General features: G+C 41.9%; 1 protein-coding gene across 1 annotated transcript in view; it reads left to right on the top strand.

The window, feature by feature from the left end:
* The window catches only part of LOC114549626 (sodium channel protein type 4 subunit alpha B), a 345,707-nt gene that overhangs the window by 55,104 nt on the left and 264,103 nt on the right, over positions 1 to 26,500 (top strand). The gene's annotated exons all lie outside the window — the stretch shown is intronic.

Here is a 26,500-nt window from a genome sequence, read left to right as displayed (position 1 = left end):
CACACACAAATACAGACACACACACACACACACAGACACACAAACGCACACAAAAAGACACAGACACACACACACACGGACACAGACTCTCACACACACACACACACACACACACACACACACACACACACACACACACACTCACAGACTCCCATACACAGACACACACACACACACACACACTCACAGACTCCTACACACACACACACACACACACACACACACACACACACACACACACAAAAGATACAGACACACACAGATACAGACACACACAGACAGTCACACACATGCAGACACACAAACACACACAGAAACACACACACACAAACACACACCAAACACACACACACACACACACACACACACACACACACTGATGCGTGCTTGCAGCGTGCACACATGCAGACTCATGATGCGAGGACACATAGCTTTCTATTTCTGTCCGTATCTCTGATTTCACTTTGTTGTTGTCGGTCCATCCGTCCTCGTCTCCTGATGTCACTTCCAGACGTTTCTCCACACGGCCGTCTGTCAATCACAAACCCACGCCATTGTTTACAAAACAACGTTGTTTACAAAACAACGTTGTTTACAAAACAAGTCTCCGTTTGAATGGCGACCAATCAAATCAGAGAAGCCACAACGCGCAAAACTGATGGGAAGATTTTAGTGCTTTGGGACGGATAGAAAATTCTGAATTTAAGTTGTTGTTGTTGTTGTTGTTGTTGTTTTTTGGCCAGCAGTGTTTGAAAGTGGCTTTTCGTGGAAAACCGGAACTATCTGGAACCTTCTCTTCTGTTTCCTCCGTCTCCGTTTAGTTTTTTTCTCAGTTTAACACATCAGCCTGAAGTTGTTCCAGAGGATGTTTGATGAGCATTTTGATTGGCAGCTACAGTTTTCTTCTAGCAAGAACTGTGACTTTGAATAAAACACACACACGCAAACACAGACACACACACACACACACACACACACACACACACACACACACACACACGGATACGGATAGAGACGTACATACACACACGCACAGACAGTCACACACATACACGGAGACAGACACAGATACACAGACCCACACACACACACACACACACACACACACACACACACAAACAGACACACACAGATACAGACCCACACAGTCACACACATGCAGACACACAAACACACACAGAACCACGCACACAGACAGACAGACAGACAGACAGACAGACAAACAGACACACAGACAGACACACACACACACAGACACACACACACAGACACACAGACAGACACACACAGACACACAGACAGACACACACACACACACAGACAGACACACACATGCAGACAATCACACACATGCAGACACACACAAACACACACAGAACCACGCACACACACACACACACACACACACACACACACACACACAGACAGACACTTAGTAGATGTACTTATTACAGTTAAACATTTAAAGGAGCGCTTGGTTTCCTGAACTGAACTCGACTTTTACTTTTCGTGCCAGAATTGTCTCTCTCTATCTATCTATCTATCTATCTATCTATCTATCTATCTATCTATCTATCTATCTATCTATCTATCTATCTATCTATCTATCTATCTATCTATCTATCTATCTATATATATATATATATATATATATATTAAGATAATCTGGTAATGTGTCAATAAATAAATGCTTTAATCAAGTTTTTAATTTATTTAAACGTTGTCAGCTCGGCAGCTGGCAGCAGCAACACATACTGACGCATGTCTCAATAGTTTCAGTTTGATGAAATCAGTCAAACCGGCAGCTGAGACGATTAGAAAAACAGCGATAAAATGTCACGATATAAAGAGCGACAAAACCCGCTGATGACTAATGTGATGAAATGACGTTAAAGAAAAGAGGAGGAGAGGACGAGAACACGAAAAACCAAAGGACATAAGGAAGGACACAAGAAAAGGAAGGTAAACTAGAGGAAGAGAGAAATAAGAGGGAACAAAGTAAGTGAAAGGAAGAATGAACAAAGGAAGGGAAGGAGGGAGGGAGAATTAAGGAAGAATAATGTAGCAAGAAAGAAGAAAGGAAGCAAGGGAGGTAGGAAGGAGGGAGGAGGGAAAGAAGGAAGGAAGGAAGGAAGAAATAAGGGAGAAAGGATGGATGAAGGAAGGAAGAAGGAGGGAGGGGTGAAGGAAGGGAGGGAGGTAGGAAGGAGGGGTGAAGGAAGGAAGGAAGGAAGAAATAAGGGAGAAAGGATGAAGGAAGGAAGAAGGGGGAGGGGTGAAGGAAGGGAGGGAGGTAGGAAGGAGGGGTGAAGGAAAGAAGAAGGGAGGAAGGATGATGGAGGGAAGGGAGGGAGATAGGAAGGAGGGGTGAAGGAAGGAAGGGAGGGAGGTAGGAAGGAGGGGAGAAGGAAGGAAGAAGGAAGGATGAAGGAAGGATGGAAGGAGGGAAGGTTCCTTTTTCCTTGTTTCCTTTATCCTTCCTCCCTCCTTCACCCTTCCTTCCTTTATCCTATCTTTCTTCATCCATCCTCCCTTCTTTCCTTCCTCCCTCCCTCCCTTCATTAATCTTTTGTCCTTCCTTCCTCCATCCTTCCATCCTCCCTCCCTCCCTCCCTCTTTTTGTCCTTCCTCCCTCCCTCCCTTCATTATTCCTCCCTTCTTTCTCCCTCCCTTCCTTCCTTCATTCTTCCTTCCTACCTTTTTCCCTTCCTCCATCCTTCCTTCCTTCCTCCCTCCCTCCCTCCCTCCCTCCCTTCCTTTCTTCCTTCCTTCCAGCCTCCCTACCTCCATCCTTCCTTCCTTCCTTCCTTCCTTCCTTCCTTCACTTTAACTCACGACATGCTAATGGCAACAAAGGATTCCATTCACTATGCTAAGCTAAGCTAGCGGTGGTGCTGCCAGACTAAGACAAAAAAGTGGATAAATTAAAGGAAGGAAAGGAAATAAAAACAGGAAGTTGAATTTGGAAACGAAAAACATTTTGCACCTTCATTGGTGTGAAAACGAACCTGTCGGGTAATTAATGTCAGTGTTTAAACACGCAGAGGTGTGGAGCTGATATCTCATTTAGTCTTATTATTATTATAATTTATTTAGTGATTTAATGTTTTAATGTAACTCCAGTTAAAAACGTTTCCTACATGTAGAGAGTTGGTTTTGAAGGTCGAGTCTTCTTCTTCTTCGTCTTCTTCTTTACTGTCTGACGTAGATCTGACCACGTCTATAAACCACTTTATCTTCAGAAAGACCTTGACCAGCATATGAACTGGTGTGTGTGTGTGTGTGGGGAGGGGGGAGAGTGTGTAAAAATGTGTGTGTGTGTGTGTGTGTGTGTGTGTGTGTGTGTGAGAGAGAGAGAGTGTGTGTAGAGTGTGTTTGTGTGTGTGAGAGAGAGAGAGAGAATGTAAGAGTGTGTGTCTGTCTGTGTCTCTGTCTCTGTGTGTGTGTGTGTGTCTCGGCCAACACACTCTGAGAAAGGACTATTACGGAGACTCTGGAGATAATATTGAAATTATAATGTGATATGATTTCCAAAAGACGTGATGTCTTGATTGCCTGCCTTGTTTTTGCATCGTCCGTTAACACAGGAAATGGAGTGTGCTCAGCACACGTCTCGGCATTTAAAATATGTTTTTTAAAATGTAACGTAGACGGTAGTTTACATTACATATAACCGAAAAACTTAAAGCTGTAATCTTTAACGTTTCCCTTGGGAACGCTCAGCCCAGTATCCCACGTCGGTTACATTTGGTGTTTTCTTAATAACTATTCAAGAATAGAGAATAAAAAACCAACCAGTCCTCCAAACCAGTGGTTCTCAAACTTATATATATATATATATATATATATATATATATATATATATATATATATATATATATATATATATATATATATACACATACATACATACATACATACATACAGTGGGGGAAATAAGTATTTGACCCCTTGCTGATTTTGCAGGTTTGCCCACTTACAAAGAATGCAAAAATCTACAATTTTAATCATATGTACATTCTAACAGTGAAAGACAGAATCCCAAAGAAAATTCCAGAAAATCACATCATATGAATTTATTAAAATTGATAACCATCTGATGAGGAAAAACAAGTATTTGACCCCCTGGACAAACACCATGTTAATATTTTGTAGAAAAGCCATTATTGGCCAGCACAGATGTCAAACGGTTTTTATAGTTGGTGACAAGGTTTGTGCACATTTCGGCAGGGATGTTGGCCCCTCCTCCCTGCAGACAGCCTCCAAATCATTCAGGTTCGAGGTTGTCGCCTGGCAACTCAATTTTAAGCTCACTCCAAAGATTTTCAATCGGATTCAGGTCTGGAGACTGGCTAGGCCACTCCAGAACCTTGATGTGCTTCTTCTTCAGCCACTCTTTTGTTGCTTTGGCGGTGTGCTTAGGGTCGTTGTCGTGCTGAAACACCCATCCTCGACCCATCTTCAGCTCTCTCACTGAGGGAAGGAGATGTCGTACCAGAATTCCACGATACATGGCCCCGTCCATCCTCCCCTCAATACGATGGAGTTGTCCCGTCCCCTTGGCTGAAAAGCACCCCCAAAGCATGATGTTGCCACCACCATGCTTGACGGTGGGGATGGTGTTCTTTGGGTTGTACTCGGTGTTCTTTGCCCTCCAAACACGACGAGTTGAGTTGAGGCCAAAAAGTTCTATTTTGGTCTCATCTGACCACATCACCTTCTTCGGGCCTCTTCTGAGTCGTCCAGGTGGTGAATGGCGAACTTCATGCGGGCCTGTACATGTTTCTTCTTGAGCAGGGGGACCTTGCGTGCGCTGCAGGATTTCAATCCATGACGGCGTAGTGTGTTACCAACGTTTCTTTTTGTAACTGTGGTCCCAGCTGCCTTCAGTTGATTCATCAGTTCCCCCTTGTGGTTTTGGGATGATTCCTCACCGTTCGCATGATCAGGGACACCCCACGAGGCAAGATCTTGTGTGGAGGCCCAGACCGAGGGAGGTTGGCGGTGGTGTGGTGCTTCTTCCATTTCCTGATAACTGCACCGACAGTTGATCTTTTCTCTCCAAGTTGCTTTCCGATTCTCTTGTAGCCCATCCCAGCCTTGTGCAGATCAACAATCTTGTCCCTGATGTCCGTAGAAAGCTCTTTGGTCTTGCCCATGGTAGTGATGTTGGATGCTGGTTGTTTGGGTGTTCACAGGTGTCTTTTATACAGGTAACGAGGTGAGGCAGGTATATTTGATGTAGATAATTGGTTCGGATTGGGGCTGTGTCTTAAAGAAAGACTAACTGGCTTGTAGGAGCCAGAATACTTGCTGTTTGTCCAGGGGGTCAAATACTTGTTTTTCCTCATCAGATGGTTATCAATTTTAATAAATTCATATGATGTGATTTTCTGGAATTTTCTTTGGGATTCTGTCTTTCACTGTTAGAATGTACATATGATTAAAATTGTAGATTTTTGCATTCTTTGTAAGTGGGCAAACCTGCAAAATCAGCAAGGGGTCAAATACTTATTTCCCCCACTGTACATACATACAGTACAGGCCAGGCCAAAACTTTGGAAACACCTTCTCATTCAAATGTGTTTCCTTTTATTTTCATGACTATTTCTCCCAGTGAACTACATCTCCCAGTGGACTACATCTGTCGTTTCACACGAGCTAGGCTACCTCACCTAGCTTGATGCTCGGCTCGAGAACGAGCGAGATCCTCTGATCATTAGAGTAACGTTACATCCCCGGTAACACACACACACACACACACACACACACACACACACACACACACACACACACACAGGTACGATACACACAGACATCGTAGCTTCAGCGAGACGTCATCCATGAAGTTTGAAGTATTTCTAATTACGTATGTTCACGGTCTCATACTTCAACAGTTTAACAACAAACTGACTTTCTTCGGTTGAAAAATCATCTTTTAAATTGGCGAACATCATATTTGTAATCCATGGCTCAATTCAAACGAGATCAAAAAATTATCTCTCCACTGACTCTAGTTCATATTTTTTTCCGAATTAAGATCCCACGGACCGGATGTAGAAGGGCGGGACTTCGGCTCTGTATACGACACTATAAAGGAGACTTTTTGCGTCAGCAACAACTGCAAAAGGCACCCAAACAAGCGTTGTTGTTTTTTTTACGCACAGTGAGTGAGAGTATGTGTGTGTGTGTGTGTGTGTGTGTGTGTGTGAATCCTGCAGCAGATAGACAGCAGATCATAAGCAGCAGGATGGACAGGATGTAAACGTGTAGAGGCAGAGCATTTTAAGGCGAAGTCAGCTGCATTTTCAGATGCCAGAGGAACTGGCTCAGCTAATGAGTCAGGTTGGCTCAGCGTTGGGGCCCGGGACCGTCCCACAGCCGGAGCTATACAACAAAGCACAATGAACCAACTCCTGGCAGTCGGGGACAATCAGTCAACCCCGCCGAGAAACAGAAAAGCACCTTCAGCGGCAGACTGATCCAACTGCCTCTGACGGGGCTGCGATGCAGGAAGCCAATTTAGGGCCAAACTGTCTGAAAGGGAAGAATAGAAGAGAGAGAGCTTGTTACAGAACTACAAGATCAGAAACTGCACCGAATGAGCCGCCCTGAACGCACAACGAGCTGGAGTTAAAGGCTGATTAGATTCGAGAGGTGTTTGTTTGCTCTTAAAAGATGGTTAACCCTGGTGTTTTCTTTAAAAAAATGGTCTTACTCTTTAACAGAAAGGTCGACCTCCTTAGAAATCCTTTCCATAATGTTGTCAGACACTTAGAATATTAATCTGAGATGGTCAGTGGCTAAACAAGCACTTTTGTGAAGGTAAATACAAGCTGGACAATTGCTATTAACCTACACTGTAGCTTGTTTCTCTGCTGCCGACTGCAGCGATCTCGCTTAAAGGGCCCATGGCATGAAAATGTCACATTTTAACGTTAATATTCATTCCCCCAGCCTGCCTATGGTCCCCCCAATGGCTAGAAATGGTGATAGGTGTAAACCGAGCCCTGGGTCTCCTGCTGTAGTTAGGTGGGTGGGTGGCAGTGGTGGCTGCTGGTCATTCAAAGAGGGGAAGCTCATTTTTGGCCTACATCATACAAATTGTCCATTTATTTATGTTAATATTATATATATATATATATATATATATATATATATATATATATATATATATATATATATATATATATAATAGTAATGCAATAATTTAATTATATAATAAATAATAATATAATTATTATAATAATTTATAATATCCATGGGAAGGTTTCAAGAGGAATGGCCAGCAGTACATTTTCTTTGTCACAGCACTTCCAGCCAGCTAACTTTGTCATACCAGGAGAGCTGAACAGACCTGTTACTTTGCCCTGTCTTTTCAATCTTAAGTGTTGATCTAACCCTGCTGTTTAATTCTAAGTTTCTCCTCATAAGGAAGACTTTAAAATGGCTTCTCCAAAGTCAGGTCGACAATATTAGCATTGTCTGCCATCAGGTGCAGTTTGCTAGCTGGCTAGCTCACCCCTACAACACTAGCCTAGCCTACTGTATGAATGAATGAATGAACAAACGATCTAACAAAACAATATTAAACTCGAAGGAGGAAATGTAGGAATTAGGTTAAACTGAAACAAGGAATGTGGTGTATAATTGTATGAAATGTATGATGAAAATTGGCTAGCAATTTTGCCAGGCAAATACCAAGAAATAGGTTGCAGCAGTTCGTCTTTCAACTATAAAATCCGTGGTGGGACTGAGGAGCTGAGCTCTGCTTGAAGTTGAACAGCTTCGGCAATTTTTTAATAGTACAAAATCGCTGTCAATCAAAAGGAGAAACCGTCCTTCGACAGACCCTCCAATCATCACGCAGAAGCCCAGCGTGCAGGCCAGCCCACTGCTCCATTGACGTGGGCGGGAGATAATCGCAGCATTTATCCAATGACCTACTAGTTTCGAAGCACTGAAAAAAACTACTCAAAGCAGAACCATTGAAGTCAACGGAGGCCAGGCTTCAACGGGGAAATGCACTGAGACGCTACGGGGATGTATGAGAAGGAAATCGAGTCAGACAATTCTGAACCAACTTGTCTTCGAGATAAACGTATTCTAACGCATTTTAGTCAATAAAATGTTAACACAATAGTACATATTTGACCATTTAAATTTTAGACATTTTAGGGGAAGCTGAGCTTCCCTTGCAGTCTTAAAGAAATCGCCACTGGTGGGTGGATGGGTAGGTAGGTAGGTAGATGGGTAGGTAGGTAGATGGATAGGTAGGTAGATGGTAGGTAGGTAGGTAGATGGGTAGGTAGGTAGGTAGGTAGATGGGTAGGTAGGTAGGTGGGTAGGTGGATGGATGGGTAGGTAGTAGGTGGATGGATGGGTAGGTAGGTAGGTGGATGGGTAGGTAGGTAGGTGGATGGGTAGGTAGGTAGGTAGATGGGTAGGTAGGTAGGTAGGTAGATGGATGGATAGGTAGGTAGGTGGATGGGTAGGTAGGTAGGTGGATGGGTAGGTGGATGGATGGATGGGTGGGTGGGTAGGTAGGTAGGTAGGTAGGTGGGTGGGTGGGTGGGTGGATGGGTAGGTAGGTAGGTAGGTGGATGGGTAGGTAGGTGGATAGGTAGGTAGGTAGGTAGTTGGATAGGTAGGTAGGTAGGTAGATAGAGGCGTACTGCTGGCATGGCTAGTTAAAGCTGCTATATAAGATATTTCAGTCTTGACCAAAGCGATGCACTGACCGAAAGATCCGTAGGTAGGTACAGTAGGTAAGTAGGTGGGTGGGTAGGTAGGTAGGTAGGTAGGTAAGTAGGTGGGTGGGTAGGTAGGTAGGTAGGTAGGTAGGTGGATAGATGGATGCGTACTGCCGGCACGGCTAGTAAAAGCTGCTCTACACAAACCGATCTGATGGATCTATGTGACACTATTGGTTAGATCAGTTTTGAATGTTGCATGGGGGAATAGAACGAGCAGAGACAGCCACAGTGAGATGAAGAGCCGCAGGTCACACAGCGCTAACACATCATCAAGAAAAACAACTTCTGTTACCCGGAAAATCCTTCGTACCGTGCCAGTTGGCTCGGCTCGGCACGGAGAGCTGCATCATATTTGCAGTCCCCATATACATATTGGGGGACAAAATAAATAGAACAACATCTAGCTATAAATCAAGGACAGTGTGTGTGTGTGTGTGTGTGTGTGAGAAAGAGATTGTGTAAGAGTGTGTGTGTGTTACGCAGACTCTGGAGATAATATGGACAATTTCTTTTGTGTTTTGGATGAAATGAATCACAGATTTGAATTTCTTTGTCTGAAAAAAATCAACTAAATGTTTAAAAAAAAAAAAAATTACTCAGACGGTGAATCAGATTTCCTCTTCCTGAGTAAATAGATCTGCTCTCGCTTTTCTAATTTGTTCTCTGGTTACCCGTGATTCAGTGTTTTTTTCTGTGTGTGTGTGTGTGTGTGTGTGTGTGTGTGTGTGTGTGTTGTATTCCAAATATCAGTTGGCTTTATTTTGTTTGTCTACCCTTCACAATAAAAGCCCAGCTTAAATTCATTCAGAGCATTACGCTAAGAGAAAAATGTATTTTTCGCCGACACTAGATATCACACAAAAGCTCTTGCTGACAATCAGTGGTGTAGTCTAATGTATTGTAGTGGGTATACTGTACTGTATATGTATGGGTCTATATTGCATAAATGGGCCAGAATGGGCCAAGTTTTGAGCATCAACGACTGGGTTGCAAGGGAAGTTTTGAGCATCAACGACTGAATTTCCTGCATTCTGACACACTTTTATTCACCAATTTCCGGTGGAAATCCCTTCATTTAGCCTGTGTGAAGAAGAAAATGGTTTCTGGAAAAAAGCTCCAAGCAGCAATACAGGAAGCCAAGCAATACCAAAAGCTCGGCCACTTGTGCTAATTGCAAAAACAACAAAGTGTCGAACATCAGTGTGGAGTCCAATCAAAGACAACACAAGCTTCCTAAAGGTGTGAAATAGGTGTGAAGGATTGTCATCCAACCATGACGCACGGAGGCGTCTGTATGTCAGGGTCACCCCCCACACCCCCCTCCTCCCCTCCCCGCCTCCCCTCCTTCCATCCTGAAGCGAAAAACTGTCCCTGTGGTCCTCTGCCAGCTCTGCTTGGCTTTCCGCCTGATATCAGTGAATCATTTCCCTTCGCCGGGCAGCGACCGAGCGGCTCTGGTCCGTTAACAGCACAGTGGTGACAAAATGCATTTTCTGCTCTCAGGCTAATTGAATTGAGGGTGCTGCATATCCTCTGCTGCTGCTGCTGGTGCTGGTCAGGGAGCTCTGCGAGAGTTTAAGCTCTCCATCACTGCGCTGTGACAGGGACACTCTGCTTTCAGAGCGGAGCGACACAGCTGATGGGATTGGTCCTGAGTGACGCCACACCTGCATATAGATAGCCTGGTCCGTTTCATATGGGAGATTTCTGGTGCAAAACTAAAATGCAGTGTCTATTTGCACTATTTGAAAATAATCAACACTGAAAATAATTAGTTTCAGCCCTAATCAATGTCACAATGCTCCACTATAAGACAATACAATCACACTGTAACATAGATATAGCTAATGGATAATATATAGATATGGCCTAATGAAATCACAATTGAATGTGTTGGAGTTAAAGTGTCACTCTCAGCAGAAATGTCATTTACTGTTTTATGTCTTTATCGACCGCCTTCAGCAAAAGTAGATTTTTATGAGCAATTTAAGACACTTCTTGGTTGTTGTGACTTTAATAATGAGGTTATTCTAATGGGAGACTTAAATGTAAATTGGGACAACAAAAGTGACAGAAAGAAACTGAAAGAAATTACAGATAATTCTGGATTAACACAAATGATCAGTGATCCCACTAGAATAACAAATCGCTCTAAAACTCTAATAGACCTGGTGTTCTCTAACAAAGTAGATAGAATGATAAAAACATACAATTTCTTGACTGGCTTGTCTGACCACAATGCCATATTCTCTTATAGAAAGCTGACTAAAAAACAATTGAGAAGTGTTAGTACAAGCACTAATATATAAAACAAACATTTATTCCAAAGAGCCAAGAACAATGTTTAACTGAGGTTCTAAATAGTCTTGATTGGTCTAGCATACTATCTTGTGATGACACTAATAAATGTTGTGATCTACTATACTCCTCTATTAAAGGGGTTCTGTCTCAGTTTCAGAAAGTGGGTCATTTAAAGAAACAAGTTTATTCCTTGCCTTGGATCAATAGAGAGTGTAAACGGCTTATGACACTCGGAGACAAATTACTTAAAAAATCATTACAATCTGGATTAATTTCTGATCGATTAAATTTTGTATCTGCAAGGAATAAAGTCACACAAACTTTGAGAATGGCAAAAGCAAATTTTTTCATGACTGTAATTAATGGTAAATTGTAAGCTAATTTGGGAAAATATAAACAAACTTCTTGGTAAAAGTAAGCACAATGCTGATAAAGACCTTGAACTCAAATTTGCTAATGAATTGGTATCAGAGCCTCTCAGCCTAGCAACTAAATCAAATGAGTATTTTCAAAGTACCATTGATGAAATTGCACAACTGTTTTCTAATTCGTGTGATTCCCAACAAAACAGTGGCAACATAGACCCCCATATAGATGCCTTAACTCAAAATTCAAAGTTTAACATTCAAATAATTACAGAAAATGATGTAGAAAACATAATCTCAAAATTGAAAAGTTCTAAAGCAAGGGATGTGTTTGGATTTGATACCAATCTTCTGAAGCATTATAAATCTTGTATCTTGGTGCCTGTGACCCATCTTATTAATTTATCAATCACGCAGGCAGTCGTCTTCCTGCTAATTATCGACCTATTAGCATACTCCCTATCTTCTCAAAGATGGTACAAAAGTGGGTCGCTAACTCTATTATTGCCCATCTTAATGATTCCATTCCGGGTTTGCACCCAATGCAATTCGGATTTCGTTGTCTTCACTCAATTGAAACGGCTGTCTGTGTTTTTGTTGAGAAGGTGAAGTCTTATTTAGACAAAAGCAGTTATGTTGCGGCTGTTTTTGTTAACTTTAAGCATGCGTTTGATACTGTGAATCACCTTAAGCTCTTGTCTAGACTGTTAACATTTAACTTTAGTAATCAAACTGTTAAATGGATACAGTCTTATCAGATAGAAAACAATGCGTGCAAATAAAGAATAGTAGGTCACCCTATCTTCACTATACGCAAGGTGTCCCTCAGGGATCAATTTTAGGTCCATTGCTATTCTCACTCTATGTAAATAACTTGCCCAATGTTTGCAAAAATGTGGACATGATTATGTATGCAGATGATACGGTAATTTTTACACAGGCAAAAAGTGCTGGTGATGCAGCCCATCAACTTTCATTAGCCTTAAATGACTTACAAACATGGCTGAATGATTCATATTGGGCCAATTGAAGTATGCTACAAAAGAGCATTGAAAATATTAGACAAGAAACCTTTGTCATATCACCATTGTCAAATTTTACATAAATATACGTTTTTAAATTTTGTTAATTTGAAATTAGTTAAATCAGCCTGCCTAATCTCTAAAGTTATACATGGTCTGGCGCCTCCACCATTGAGCAATTTTATAAAACAAAAGTCTAGCAGTGTTGCTGGGTCTCGAGTGACTAGAGCCACTATGAGAGGTGATTGTGAATTGGCATTTAGGCGGACCGCCTTTTCACAGAACGTTCTATCATATCAGGGAGTGCTATCTTTAGGAGTCATTTAAAAGTGTGGTTGAGGGACATACAGACTTGTGATCATGTTTAGTTAATCATTATATATCAGACTCAAAACAGAGTTAGTGTTATAAAAAGGGACACAATTATTAGTGTAATATGGGTTGTGCAATAAATGTCAGTATAACATGGGTTGTGCTATAGGGGTCAGTGTAATGTGGGTCAGTGCAACATAGAATGGTGTAATATGGATCAGTGTAATATCAGGACAGTTTGTGGTTTGTTCACTATAGTCGATGCTTTCTTGTTTTCTATATGTCCCTTGTTGTCCACTCTTCTTGTTGTTGTTGTTTGTTTTAACATGATGTGATCACTGTTGTTGTCCTTGTCCCTTTGTATATAGTCTGCATATAGTGTCTTTGTATGTATTCATTAATTTGTGTGTAACACCAACCTGCCAGGGGGTCTGCAGATGGAAATTAGCCTAAGGCTATAATCTGGCATATTTACATTTGTGAAAATGTTCATTAATATGTATTGTCCCCCTTTTCTTTCAAATAAATAAATAAATAAATATAGGCTATCTCACTCTGTATTAAGACATTCATAAAACATAATATTCCATCTCTATGTAGTCTTAAATCAGTAGTTTCTAAAAAAAATAAAAATAAAAGAGTGCATAGGTGATGATTTATAACGTAAACGCTAAAACTTTGTATAAGTTATTAAAAATGTAGCGTAATAGTGACAAAAACATGACAGCCCAGCTCGAAAAGTCATTGGGAATAACTAAACATTTGAGCTGTGTTGATTTACAGTATTGCAGTTTTTGGTGTATTACCCAATCTGAAAGGAGATTCTAAGAATTTAAAAATGTGATTAATTTTAAAATGCTGTGTTATATATGCTTATGTAAGGGGAAGACTCATGAATATGCCTTGCTCTGGTTGGGTTGGTTAGGTTTAGGCAAGAGGAGTGGGATTGGTTATGGTTAGGGTAAGAATGTCAGGACGATAATATTCCAAAAAGGTGTAATACGTGAGTGGTATGGATAACTATGTGTAAATATATGCCAAGGTACTGTAAATGCACAGGGGTGCAAATAGCATACATTGATATTTGTACCAGACGGGGTATTAATAGAACACATTGCTATGTGCACCGGTGGGGTACGAATAGCATTCATTTCTAATTGCACCAGGGTACGAATAGCATACACTGCTAATTGTACCAGGGGTGCAAATAGCCTCACCCAAACTAATATTGGACCAGCAGGGGCTGCAAATAACGATTGCTTTCTTTGTCGATTTATCTGTTGATTATTGTTTGAATTGTTTAGTCTATAAAAAGTCAGATAATAGTGAACAAATGTTGATTACTGAGTGGTTCCCTGAAGCCCAAGATTACATCATCAAATGTCTTCACTGTAAGAATAAAATCCGTAGAAAAACGGAAATGTCCCGGCAGAATATTACCAGTGCCTTTTCCGTTAAAGGTGCCCTGCCATACAAAACCGTTTTTACTTGCATTTTTTTTTTTAAATCTGCTAGGTCCATATGTGTTTGTGTTATGTGGTGAATGTGAAAATGAACTGCTACCTCCTCTGTCAGCTCTAGCCACTGAACAGAAATAAGAGGAGAAATCAGACCAATCACAAAAGCTGTTCAGTCTGACATCATGGTGCCTGAGCTCATTACTATTCATGAGCTCGCCCAGTTGGGCTGGGTAAAGGATTCTGACAGCCAGGCTCTCATTGGCTAGCTGTTAGCCAATCAGATTCAAACAGCTTAGCTTGTTGAATATTAATGAGAACTGTCAGAAATCAAGCTGAATCTTCCTGCAGGCTTTCTATACCACGCTAGAATGGCTTGAAACAAGGTAACCAAGGCATTTTATCCACAAAAAATGTTACAGAGTCCATAGTAGAACTTCAGCCATTACCACAAGGTAATGAAATATGTGTGGCAGGGCACCTTTAAAGGTGCTCTAGGTGATGTTGGGTGACGTTACTTCTTGTTTACGTTCAAAGTATTTTCAAACAAAACGGAGGCTAGCTCCCCCCTCCCTTTGTGCTTCCTGAAACAGTTATTGTGGAACTAGCCTACATGCTAACGCTGCTGCGGTGATGGCTCAACCAGCTCTTTCTTGTTTATGTTTGGTAGTGCAGGTTGGTGCAGTTTGTTGTTGGCGTTTGTGGAGCCTGGGCTGTCTACAGAGAGTTTTTTTTACAGTGTGTTCAGGGGACAGGCAGCTAACAGATAGTGAGATGTTTTTTTACAGTGTGTTCAGGGGACAGGCAGCTAACAGATAGTGAGGAGATGTTTTTTACAGTGTGTTAAGGGGACAGGCAGCTAGCAGATAGTGAGGAGATGTTTTTGTTGTATGTGACAAAAAACACGTGACATCGCTTAGAGCAGCTTTGTTTACAGTAATTTGTGTTAATCCAAAAAATGGAAAATTTAGTAGATTTACTGTTTTCTCTGTATCTTTTTAAATGGGACACTGGTGGGAAACATTACAACAAAAAAGTCTTCACATTAACACAGTATATTGGCCCGTGTTTCTACAGACTTTTCTAACAGTATTGCTTTGCTGCTGTCAGATAACTGTAGTGCAGTAAAGATGTCCAAGTAGCTTTTGTGCTGTTACTGCTTTGCATGGTTGAACGGTGCAAGAAAAAGATGGCTTGCATGGCTTCTTATACTGAACGGGGATACTGTTGATGTGAAACTGTGCTAATGTCTTGCTGCTTCCTGTAGCCCTGCATGGCTTACTGAGAAAGCTTATTTGTTGCTCTAGCTGTCGGTATGGTGTCTTATTGACTTCTGTCTATATGGTGTCTTATTGACTTCTGTCTGTATGGTTTAAACTGTGCTAATGTCTTGCTGCTTCCTGTAGCCCTGCATGGCTTACTGAGAAAGCTTAGTGGTTGCTCTAGCTGTCTGTGTGGTATCTTGTTGACTTCTGTCTGTATAGTTTAAACTGTGTTGCTTGTTGTTTCCTGTTGCTCTGGTCTAAAATAATCTAACCAAAGGACTACAGTTGAAAATTAGCCGGCTGGCTACCACTGGCGCATTTACAGAAATGTTAATTATTGTGTGTTATCCTTTTATAAAATTTAAGAATAAGCTTTGTAGAATCCCAAAGCCTCCCGACGCTCGACCAAAGATAGAAACCCAATAACTTTTTGTTTTCTTAAAAAATATATATTACAGTCTTGATTTTTAAACAGATAAAGCTATTCCTCAGTTCACTCTGCTGAACTAGCGCTGGATTAGAAAGAAGCTTTTTGTGTTCACGTGTCAATAGTTTTGTCATTAATGATCTGATTTATGGATTTCAACGCATTCTCGTTAAGGGGGTCGTACGATATCGGACGAAATGAAGATGCTATGCAGGCGGATTGTCTCTTTAGGATCTTACTGTGTTTGTTTTTATAATTCATGCAACCAGAAGTAGAATTTAAAGTTCCCTTGGCATGAAAACTTAACTTGATGATAAATATGAGATCCCCCAGCCTGCCTATGGTCCCCCAGTGGCTAGAAATGGTGATAGGTGTAAAACGAGCCCTGGGTCTCCTGCTCTGTCTTTCAGAAAATGAAAGTTCAGATGGACCAATCAGGAATCTTCTCCTTATGAGGTCATAATAAAAGAGACTTCAGATACAGTATTAGGGGACCACTAAGGTCTATATAAAAGAGACTTCAGATACAGTATTACAGGACCACTAAGGCCTATATAAAAGAGACTTCAGATACAGTATTAGGGGACCACTAAGGTCTATATAAAAGAGACTTCAGATACAGTATTAGGGGACCATTAAGGTCTATATAAAAGAGACTTCAGATACAGTATTAGAGGACCGCTAAGGTCTATATAAAAGAGACTTCAGATACAGTATTAGGGGACCACTAAGGTCTATATAAAAGAGACTTCAGATACAGTATTAGAGGACCACTAAGGTCTATATAAAAGAGACTTCAGATGCAGTATTAGGGGACCACCAAGGTCTATATAAAAGAGACTTCAGATACAGTATTAGGGGACCACTAAGGCCTATATAAAAGCATCCAAAGAGCACCATGTCATGGGACCTTTAACCCTCCTGTTTGTCCTCGAGTAAAATTTGATCTATTTTCAAAAAGTTTCTATATCAGAAATTTGTGTTTTCTTTTAAACAAATTGTCAAAAAGAAATAACGTGGATGGTTCCCTGCGACGCTCTTCACAAGTAAAATAAATGATCAGTTCACTACTTTCATTGAATTTGGGTGTTTTAGTCAATTTTATTAGCCTGGCTGACCCCAGACCCTTCTCAGCTGTAACTGAGAGTGGGGGGGTCTGGGAAAGGTTTATTGACAGTTCATTTCCAAAAGGGCATCACCAACGGACGCCGCTCAAATGCCTCTGGGCGCCATTGGATAGTCATTCAACCAATCGGAGCAAAGATCTGGGTGACACTGCACTTCGTGCACTTCACTAGTCGTCATGTTGAATGTAAACAAAAAGCTGCTCGCCATCGCTGCGCTATCGTCGTCACGTAAAGCCCGCCTCAACGGTTGTGATTGGTGTAGAGCCCTCCTCAACGGTTGTGATTGGTGTAGAGCCCTCCTCAACGGTTGTGATTGGTGTAGAGCCCTCCTCAACGTATGTGATTGGTGTAGAGCCCTCCTCAACGTATGTGATTGGTGTAGAGCCCTCCTCAACGATTGTGATTGGTGTAGAGCCCTCCTCAACGATTGTGATTGGTGTAGAGCCCGCCTCAACGGTTGCGATTGGTGTAGAGCCCTCCTCAACGTATGTGATTGGTGTAGAGCCCTCCTCAACGTATGTGATTGGTGTAGAGCCCTCCTCAACGGTTGTGATTGGTATAGAGCCCGCCTCAACGGTTGCGATTGGTGTAGAGCCCTCCTCAACGGTTGTGATTGGTATAGAGCCCGCCTCAACGGTTGCGATTGGTGTAGAGCCCTCCTCAACGTATGTGATTGGTGTAGAGCCCTCCTCAACGTATGTGATTGGTGTAGAGCCCTCCTCAACGGTTGCGATTGGTGTAGAGCCCTATTCAATGGTTGTGATTGGTGCCTCGATTTTGGGGACATTGGAAATGGGTTTGAATGGGGCTCTTGGCCAGACTGACTTGCAGAGCAAATCTCAAAATTGCCCGGAAGTTCGTCAGGGTTTACCCAGGCTACAATTTTATACCATTCAAAGAAAATAATTAATGAAATAACGTTGAAAAGAGCTTCAAAAACGTCGGGAAAAAAAAGGGACAAAAATATCTAGAAAATGTTCCAAAACATCAGGTATAGTGATAAAAGTCAAAGTCGACTGAAAACCCAGAAAACCTAAAAAAAAAAAAAATATGCATGATCGAGGGGAAGACAACACAATTGTTACTAAATTAGGCGACCGCCCAGCTGGTCACGTGACGCCGGCTACAGAGCTCCGCGAGGTGACGGTCTTTTTCAGCGGCTGTGACAGTCGAGTAGAACCGACAAAAAGTGAGCGTCACGCGGCAAAGGCGGTGAAGTTTAGGCACCAAAACGTCTAGTTAAAGGAACACTCCGACTTATTGGGAATTTAGCTTATTCACCGTAACCCCCAGAGTAAGACAAGTCCATACATAGCCTTCTCATCTCCGTGCGTGCTGTTACGCTGTCTGACTGCTCCAGCATTAGCTTAGCCTAGCACAGATCCTGCAGGTGACTGGTTCCAACTAGCCTACTGCTCCGAATTGTGACAAAAGTGACAAAAATAACGCCAACATGTTCCTATTTACATGTTGTGATTTGTAGAGTCACAGCGTGTACTTAAAACAAGGTAACATGAGACACCGCCATCTTCTAACATTAAACAAACCGGGAACTATATTCTCAGACAGGCTTGCTGCAAGCATATCACTCCGCCCAAGTACTATATTCTTCCGCCTGAGAATATAGTTCACGGTTTGTTTAACAGTTAGAAGACGGCTGTGTCTCATGTTATGTTGTTTTTTGTACACGCTGTGACTCTATAAATCACAACATGTAAATAGGAACATGTTGGTGTTATTTTGTCTCTTATTGGGAGCAGTAGGATTACTGGAACCATTCACCTGCATGTTCTGTGCTGGCCTGATGCCGCTGGAGCCATCAGACAGCATTACAGCACGCACGGAGATAAGAAGGGTATGTATGGACTAGTCTAACTCTGGGGGTTACGGTGAATAAGCTAAATTCCCAATAAGTCGGCGTGTTCCTTTAAGTTCAGAAAAAGATGGTGGTTTGGAGGTAGGAACACACGTTGCCTGAGCATCTTTTGTTCTCCTACCAACTACAGTGCTGATGCTTTCTGTGGGTATAGGCTTTACCAGTCCCTCCAGAAAAACGTGATTATGCGATCACATAATTCAACGCATAATCAGCCAATCACTTTTTTCTCTTTTTCATCAAACTGCAGTTTTTGCAAGTTCCTGCAATTTCAGAGCATTAAATTGCATAAATATCCTATAGCATATTCCATCGCGTTTTTTAAGAAAACGTGCCGCATAATCAAGGATTTTTGCCCCGCAACAATCACAAAAAAACTCTGCGTTTTTTATAGAAGGACTGCTTTATGTACGAATGGTTAACTGGTAAACGAGCAGGGTTGTTTTTCTTTTATTATCAGGATGTACTTTTTTGAAATGATTCCAGTATTTTAGTAGTTTGACCTTATTTCACAAAACATGCTTCAGACATGATTTGGTAACATGGCTTGATGTAGGGAACGAGAGAGAGAGAGAGAGAGAGAGAGAGAGAGAGAGAGAGAGAGAGAGAGAGAGAGAGAGAGGGAGAAAGGGAAAGCTTGGAGGGGAAAAGAGCAAGCCAAGCGTGTGGGCATTCTGTTCACTCACTCACTCACACACACACACACACACACACACACACACACACACACACACACACACACACACACAGCAGAAGGGCGAGAGAGGCGCATACTGTATCTGATGAATAGCTGAAATGGTATGAAAATAGAGGACAGAATATGCGAGCACCTACGTCAAGTTATGTGGCTGTGAACACACGCAAACACAACACACACACACACACACACACACACACACACACACACACACACACACACACACACACACACAAACAGACATTTAGACAGCTACATTTCAACACAAAATTAGTTTGCTCGGCTGGTTCTTGAGAGTGTGGATTCTGGTGACATGTTTATGCATCAGACGTGTGTGTGTGTGTGTGTGTGTGTGTGTGTGTGTGTGTGTGTGTGTGTGTGTTTGTGTTTGTTTGTCTGCATGCATGTTTTATGTTTGTTAATAAAGGTGCATGTGTGATACAGGACAAATTCATGTTTAAATTACGGGACAGTTGATTGTGGAAGCCTGAATATGACGATATGAAATATGTAGGAAATGAATATGCGGTATTATATGAATGGAGGTGTATAGACAGACAGACAGAGACACACACACACACACACACACACACACACACACACACACACACACACTGAGAGCGATGCTAGCTTGGTTGGGGGAGGAGGGGGTCGTCTGTGTCGGTGTTTTGAACCAGATAATTGACCAGTCTCTCTGTTTGGTAACATCCTCTTTTTAATCTGAAAAGTCTGTAGTTAAAATCCGTCTGTTATTGTACTTCATTCTGCCGCATCAAACGGCTTCTCTCATGTGTTGTGAGTGAAGGAAATTTGCCCTGGAGCAAGGCAGCTGGCTGCTACAGTACAAAATATTAGGAAGAAACCTCTTCATTATCTTCCAGTAAGATGAAAGCTGGGCGTTAAATGAGACATTGTGAAAGAAACAAAAGCTACAAGCAAGGTTTCTACCTTTCTGTTGTCCCGTTCTTCTTCACCTAAACCCAACCGTCCCGTCCTTCTTCACCTAAACCCAACTGTCCCGTTCTTCTTCACCTAAACCCAACTGTCCCGTTCTTCTTTACCTGAACCCAACTGTCCCGTTCTTCTTTACCTAACCCCAACTGTCCCCTTCTTCTTTACCCAAACCCAACTGTCCCGTTCTTCTTTATCTAAACCCAACTGTCCCGTTCTTCTTTACCTAAACCCAACTGTCCCGTTCTTCTTCATCTAAACCCAACTGTCCGTTCTTCTTCTTTAAACCCAAACCGTCCTTCTTGTAAACCCAACTGTCCCGTTCTTCTTCATCTAAACCCAACTGTCCCGTTCTTCTTTATCTAAACCCAACTGTCCCTTCTTTCTTCTTTATCTAAACCCAACTGTCCCGTTCTTCTTCTTTACCTAAACCCAACTGTCCCGTTCTTCTTTATCTAAATCTAAACCCAACTGTCCCGTTCTTCTTTATCTAAAACCCAACTGCCCCTGTCCGTTCTTCTTTATCTAAACCCAACTGTCCCGTTCTTCTTCATCTAAACCCAACTGTCCCGTTCTTCTTTATCTAAACCCAACTGTCCCGTTCTTCTTCATCTAAACCCAACTGTCCCGTTCTTCTTCATCTAAACCCAACTGTCCCGTTCTTCTTCATCTAAACCCAACTGTCCGTTCTTCTTCTTCTAAACCCAACTGTCTTCTTCTTTATCTAAACCCAACTGTCCCGTTCTTCTTCACCTAAACCCAACTGTCCCGTTCTTCTTCACCTAAACCCAACTGTCCCGTTCTTCTTTATCTAAACCCAACTGTCCCGTTCTTCTTCACCTAAACCCAACTGTCCCGTTCTTCTTTACCTAAACCCAACTTAGGTATAAAAATAGATAAAAATGTGCGATTAATTGCGAGTTAACTATGACATTAATGCGATTAATCGTGATTAAAATATTTTAATCGTTTGACAGCACTAGTTAACAGTAAGGGTAATGATCTAATCAAGCTTACATAATAATAATAAATGCATAAATATCATATAGCATATTCCATCGCATTTTTTAAGAAAACGTGCCGCATAAACAAGGACTTTTGCCCGCAACAATCACAAAAACTCCTTTCTGGAAGGACTGTCTTACATGACTTCTCACATGACCACACTCATACTAGTTGTTTCACAACCTATGTCTCTCATCCTGTCTCTAGGTATTTTGTATTTTTCCACTGTCCCATACTGATGTAACCTGTCGATACCAGCTCATCGTGTGTTAACAGTAGTGCCGTCAGTTAATCCTGGTTCACACGGGACGATTTTAAAATTGTCGGACGATTTTCCAATCCTGAGAGACCCTACACACGGTGATGAAAAATCACGGGTCTAACAGTTTTTGTCGTACAGCGTGTGGTGCGCAGCACACGGCAAAATCAACACATCACACACAAACCGATTTGACTCCCGAGCATTCCCAGGTCAGACGGGAAATCTCGCAAAATCCCTCGAGATCAAACGTGACTTCAGAGTAAACAATCATTGCGGACGAAGAGGATGCAGTGGCGATAGTTTGTAGTTGGTTTTTAACCAAAAAAAAAACTTTTTCAAAAGAAAAGGCGATGGTCAAAGAATATAACGCTAGCATGGACTATACTCGCTACATCATGATATGGAGGTGATTTGTTTTTTCTCATAGAAATGTTGTCACGTATTACACAGATTAATTACCGTTGAAATAAACGTTCATATATTCGTTTCCATGTACTCTGGTGGACTGCAGTTGTGGATGTAGTTACGCCCATCGACCACACACGAGGAGAAATCGGGCCAAAAAAATCCAACATGTTTGATATCCTCTATGTGAGATCGGAGAGGTCCCAACGTCTTTCCGAGCAGACGAGAGCAGTCTTAACACACCACACACGGCAGGAATATCTGATCAGATTATTTTACAATAATCGGAGCATCCTTAGGATTGTCGGGAGGGGGGAATCAGGGCTAAAATTGGCCTAATTGTCCTTATTAATGGCGTTAACGCAAACCCATTTTAACAGAGATTAACGAGTTTTTTTTCCACATGCTGTTGCAACAACTAGTAACGTTAGAAAAACTACAACACCACACCGGATTTTTCTGGAAGGGCTGATTAAGGCACTTTAGCATGTTAATTTGTTTTTTTATTTCCTCATAAATACACTGACTACGGATAAGTACCTCACACAACCACAGTTTAAAAACTAGAAGATCTGAACTATCTCCTTTTAAGCATGTTGTAATCCACACATACATGAATGTAACCCTAAAGTAGGTCAGCTCAGTTCAGTTCTTATTAAAAGCTAAAGGTCTGGTTGCAGTTTGAGGCTAAAACGACAACAAAAGAAGTAGTAAACATCAACAAGACAAAGACACAATGCGTAAGAAAAGATAAAAGAAAAGCATCATTAAAAACCGTGAAAAGATTCTGAAGGCGAACAGAGACGAACGTTTTCGTGTTGAGTGAGTTTGAGGTCTGTAGCAGCCGAGTCATCGTCGAGCCTGAAGCTGGAGGAAGCTTCAGAGGAGGATTTCTGCGTGAAAGGATGCTTTTATTAAACCCATCAGACTGACTCTGATAGTCTGATGAACTCTCACGGAGTCATTCACAGCAAAGAATGGGCTGTCACTACGGAGATCAGCAAACAAAGTCACACAAAATGTGTTGTAAAAGCTCAAATGACAGCCATCACAGAGCAAAACAAAAAGCTTCTCACTTCAGGAGTGGGAGAGGAAAGGGAACGGCAGAGAAGGAAAGGAAAGCAGGTGAGGAAAGGAGGATGTAGACATCAAAAAGTGTGGGTTAGAGAAGGAAAGACAAAGTAGGAAAGGAGAAGATAAGGTAGAAAGGGGACGGAGAAGGAATTGAAGGAGAGGAAATGAGAAGGTAGGGAATAAAGAAGGCAAAGAGACTTCAGATACAGTATTAGGGGACCACTAAGGTCTATATAAAAGAGACTTCAGATACAGTATTAGGGGACCACTAAGGTCTATATAAAAGAGACTTCAGATACAGTATTAGGGGACCACTAAGGTCTATATAAAAGAGACTTCAGATACAGTATTAGGGGACCACTAAGGTCTATATAAAAGAGACTTCAGATACAGTATTAGGGGACCACTAAGGTCTATATAAAAGAGACTTCAGATACAGTATTAGGGGACCACTAAGGTCTATATAAAAGAGACTTCAGATACAGTATTAGGGGACCACTAAGGTCTATATAAAAGCATCCAAAGAGCACCATGTCATGGGACCTTTAAAAGATAAAGTAGAAAAGGGGAAGGAGAGGAAGAGGTAAAGAAGGGAAGGAGAAGATAGGGAAGGAATGAAAGAGCCAACGTTGACTGTGGATGTCCTGTCAGTCTGACTTTGACTTCCTCTCTCTGTGGACTTTATAACAACATCAGAGTCATAATTCCCACGTAATTCTACGTAATCATCTCAGATCTCCTACAACCTCGAATGCGTCATGTCAGTGGGGGGGTCCTGACATGCCCAGAGGTACAAACCGGTGTGTACGTGACCGAATGGAAACCAGGTCTGAGCAGCTCGTCAGGAACTACTGTACTTGACCTGTGTGTGCGTGTGTGTGTGTGTGTGTGTGTGTGTGTGTGTGTGTGTGTGTGTGTGTGTGTGTGTGTGTGTGTGTGTGTGTGTGTGTGTGTGTGTGTGTGGATGACAGCTTTTGATAACGGTGGAAAACAGAGCTGGGTTTTCGTTTGATGCACACACACACACACACACACACACACACACACACACACACATCACATGGAAACACACACATCACACGCAAACACACACACACACGCCACACACACACACACACACACACACACACGCGCGCGCACACACACACACACACACACACACACACACAAATTTTCAAACACACACATAAACACACTCAAAACACACAAACACTCTCAAACACACACACCCACACACACACTTCAGAAATCAGATTTGGGAGCTGTGAAATGCATGAAGGGTTGAAAAATGAGGCCTGGCTAATCATTCAATTAGGATCCAAGGCAGATGGTCTGGAGACACACACACACACACACACACACACACACACACACACACACACCTGTTACAACCTCACACTTGTGTGTCCTGCTCTCTGCGAACTCCCATGTGTAATCCTATAGTCAATCTCTCTCTCTCTCTCCCTCTCTCCCTCTCTCTCTCTCTCTCTCTCTCTCTCTCTCTCTCTCTCTCTCTCTCTCTCTCTCTCTCTCTCTCTCTCTCTCTCTCTCTCTCTCTCTCTCTCTCTCTCCCTCTCTCTCTATCTCTCTCTCTCTCTCTCTCTCTCTCTCTCCCTCTCTCTGTCTCTCTCTCTCTGTCTCTCCCTCTCTCTCTCTCTCTCTCTCTCTCTCTCTCTCTCTCTCTCTCTCTCTCTCTCTCTCTCTCTCCCTCTCTCTCTCTCTCTCTCTCTCTCTCTCTCTCTCTCTCTCCCTCCCTCTCTCTCTCTCTGTAACTCTTTACTCGATTACTCGCCTCGTTTCCGAGTGTTAATGAGACACTACTGTCGGCCTGGACATCCCATAATTATCTGACTGTATGTACACTTGGATATATATCTTGACAAAAACCAGAGATCGGGACTCGGACTCGAGTCACACATTAAGTCGCACATTTTACTTTGTTTTGCAGAAAAAAAATCTGAAATTTTCCAAAATCTTTGGCTACAATATATTTGGACTAGGGCTGTCAATCAATTAAAAAATGTAATCGAATGAATTACATAGTCTGTGATTAATTAATCGAAATAAGAAAGTAAATAAAGAAAAGAAAAAAGAAGGGTACTAAACCACAGTTGGTGACATTAAAGAAGGGCTTGTTTATTGCTAAGGCCATATGGGGAAAATTAAAGGATTTGATAATAATCTATAACAATAACAATAACTTATTTCACTAGTAAATTGCTGTTGAACGACAAAAACAACCACCAGATGGGAAAAGGACATTTACAATAACTTCAAATGCACCACGAAGTTTACCACTTTCATTGAACGCACCGTCTGTGTTGTTTTTCACACAACAGCTGATTGTTACATACCGGTGTTGAATCCTCTACAGTAAAACACAGTCAAACTTTACACCGTTTAGCGTTAGTTGTCAGCATTTTAACAGTGATTAATCCAGCTACTAGCTAACGGTAGGCTAACGTTAGCTGCTGTCGAGTATAGTGTTAACTAGCATCCCGTGCAGCGGTGTTTGTGTTGCCTGTATCGTCCGTCTCAGAGCATCAGAGAGAAGAGCAGACATATCAGGGGCACCAGATTTCGGTAGCCAGGGTTGGCAGGAAGAAGTAACAAGTAGCTAAATGTTCCCATCAATGATCCAGGCAGCACATTCTCGTCTCCCTCCTTCATTTTACACTCGAATGGTGGCTAGAAAAGCTCCGGGTCAGACGTCAATATGGAATGGATTAATCTGCGTTATTTTTTCTCAGATTAATTAATCAAAATGAACGCGTTATTTTGACAGCCCTAATTTGGACAGATAAATACACTGTAGCACAGATACAGTTTCAACTCGTTTCTTGTTGAAATCTTCCTATATTGTGTGTTTTATGCTTGTATTTTTTTTTTGTCTTTGTGAAGCACTGATGTAAACTAGTTTTTAAAGTGCCCATATTATGAAAAAAATCCCTTTTTCTGGGATGTGGGGAGTTATTTTGTGTCTCTGGTGCTTCCATACGCATATAAACTTTGAGAAAAATCCATCCATGGTGTTCTGAGTGAGATCTGGTTTCTGAATGTGTCCTGCCTTCAGTCTCCTGGTGAGCTGGTCAACATCTGCACGGCTTTCTACGTCACTATCCAACACGAGTGGGCTAACCGCAACCGTTAGCATGCTAGCGCTAGCATGCTACCTCATTCTCAATAGCAAAGCACTGC

This window comes from Perca flavescens, chromosome 22, assembly GCF_004354835.1.
Source record: "Perca flavescens isolate YP-PL-M2 chromosome 22, PFLA_1.0, whole genome shotgun sequence".
NCBI classification, from domain to species: Eukaryota; Metazoa; Chordata; class Actinopteri; order Perciformes; family Percidae; genus Perca; species Perca flavescens.
This window is presented reverse-complemented; position numbering and strand designations above follow the sequence as displayed.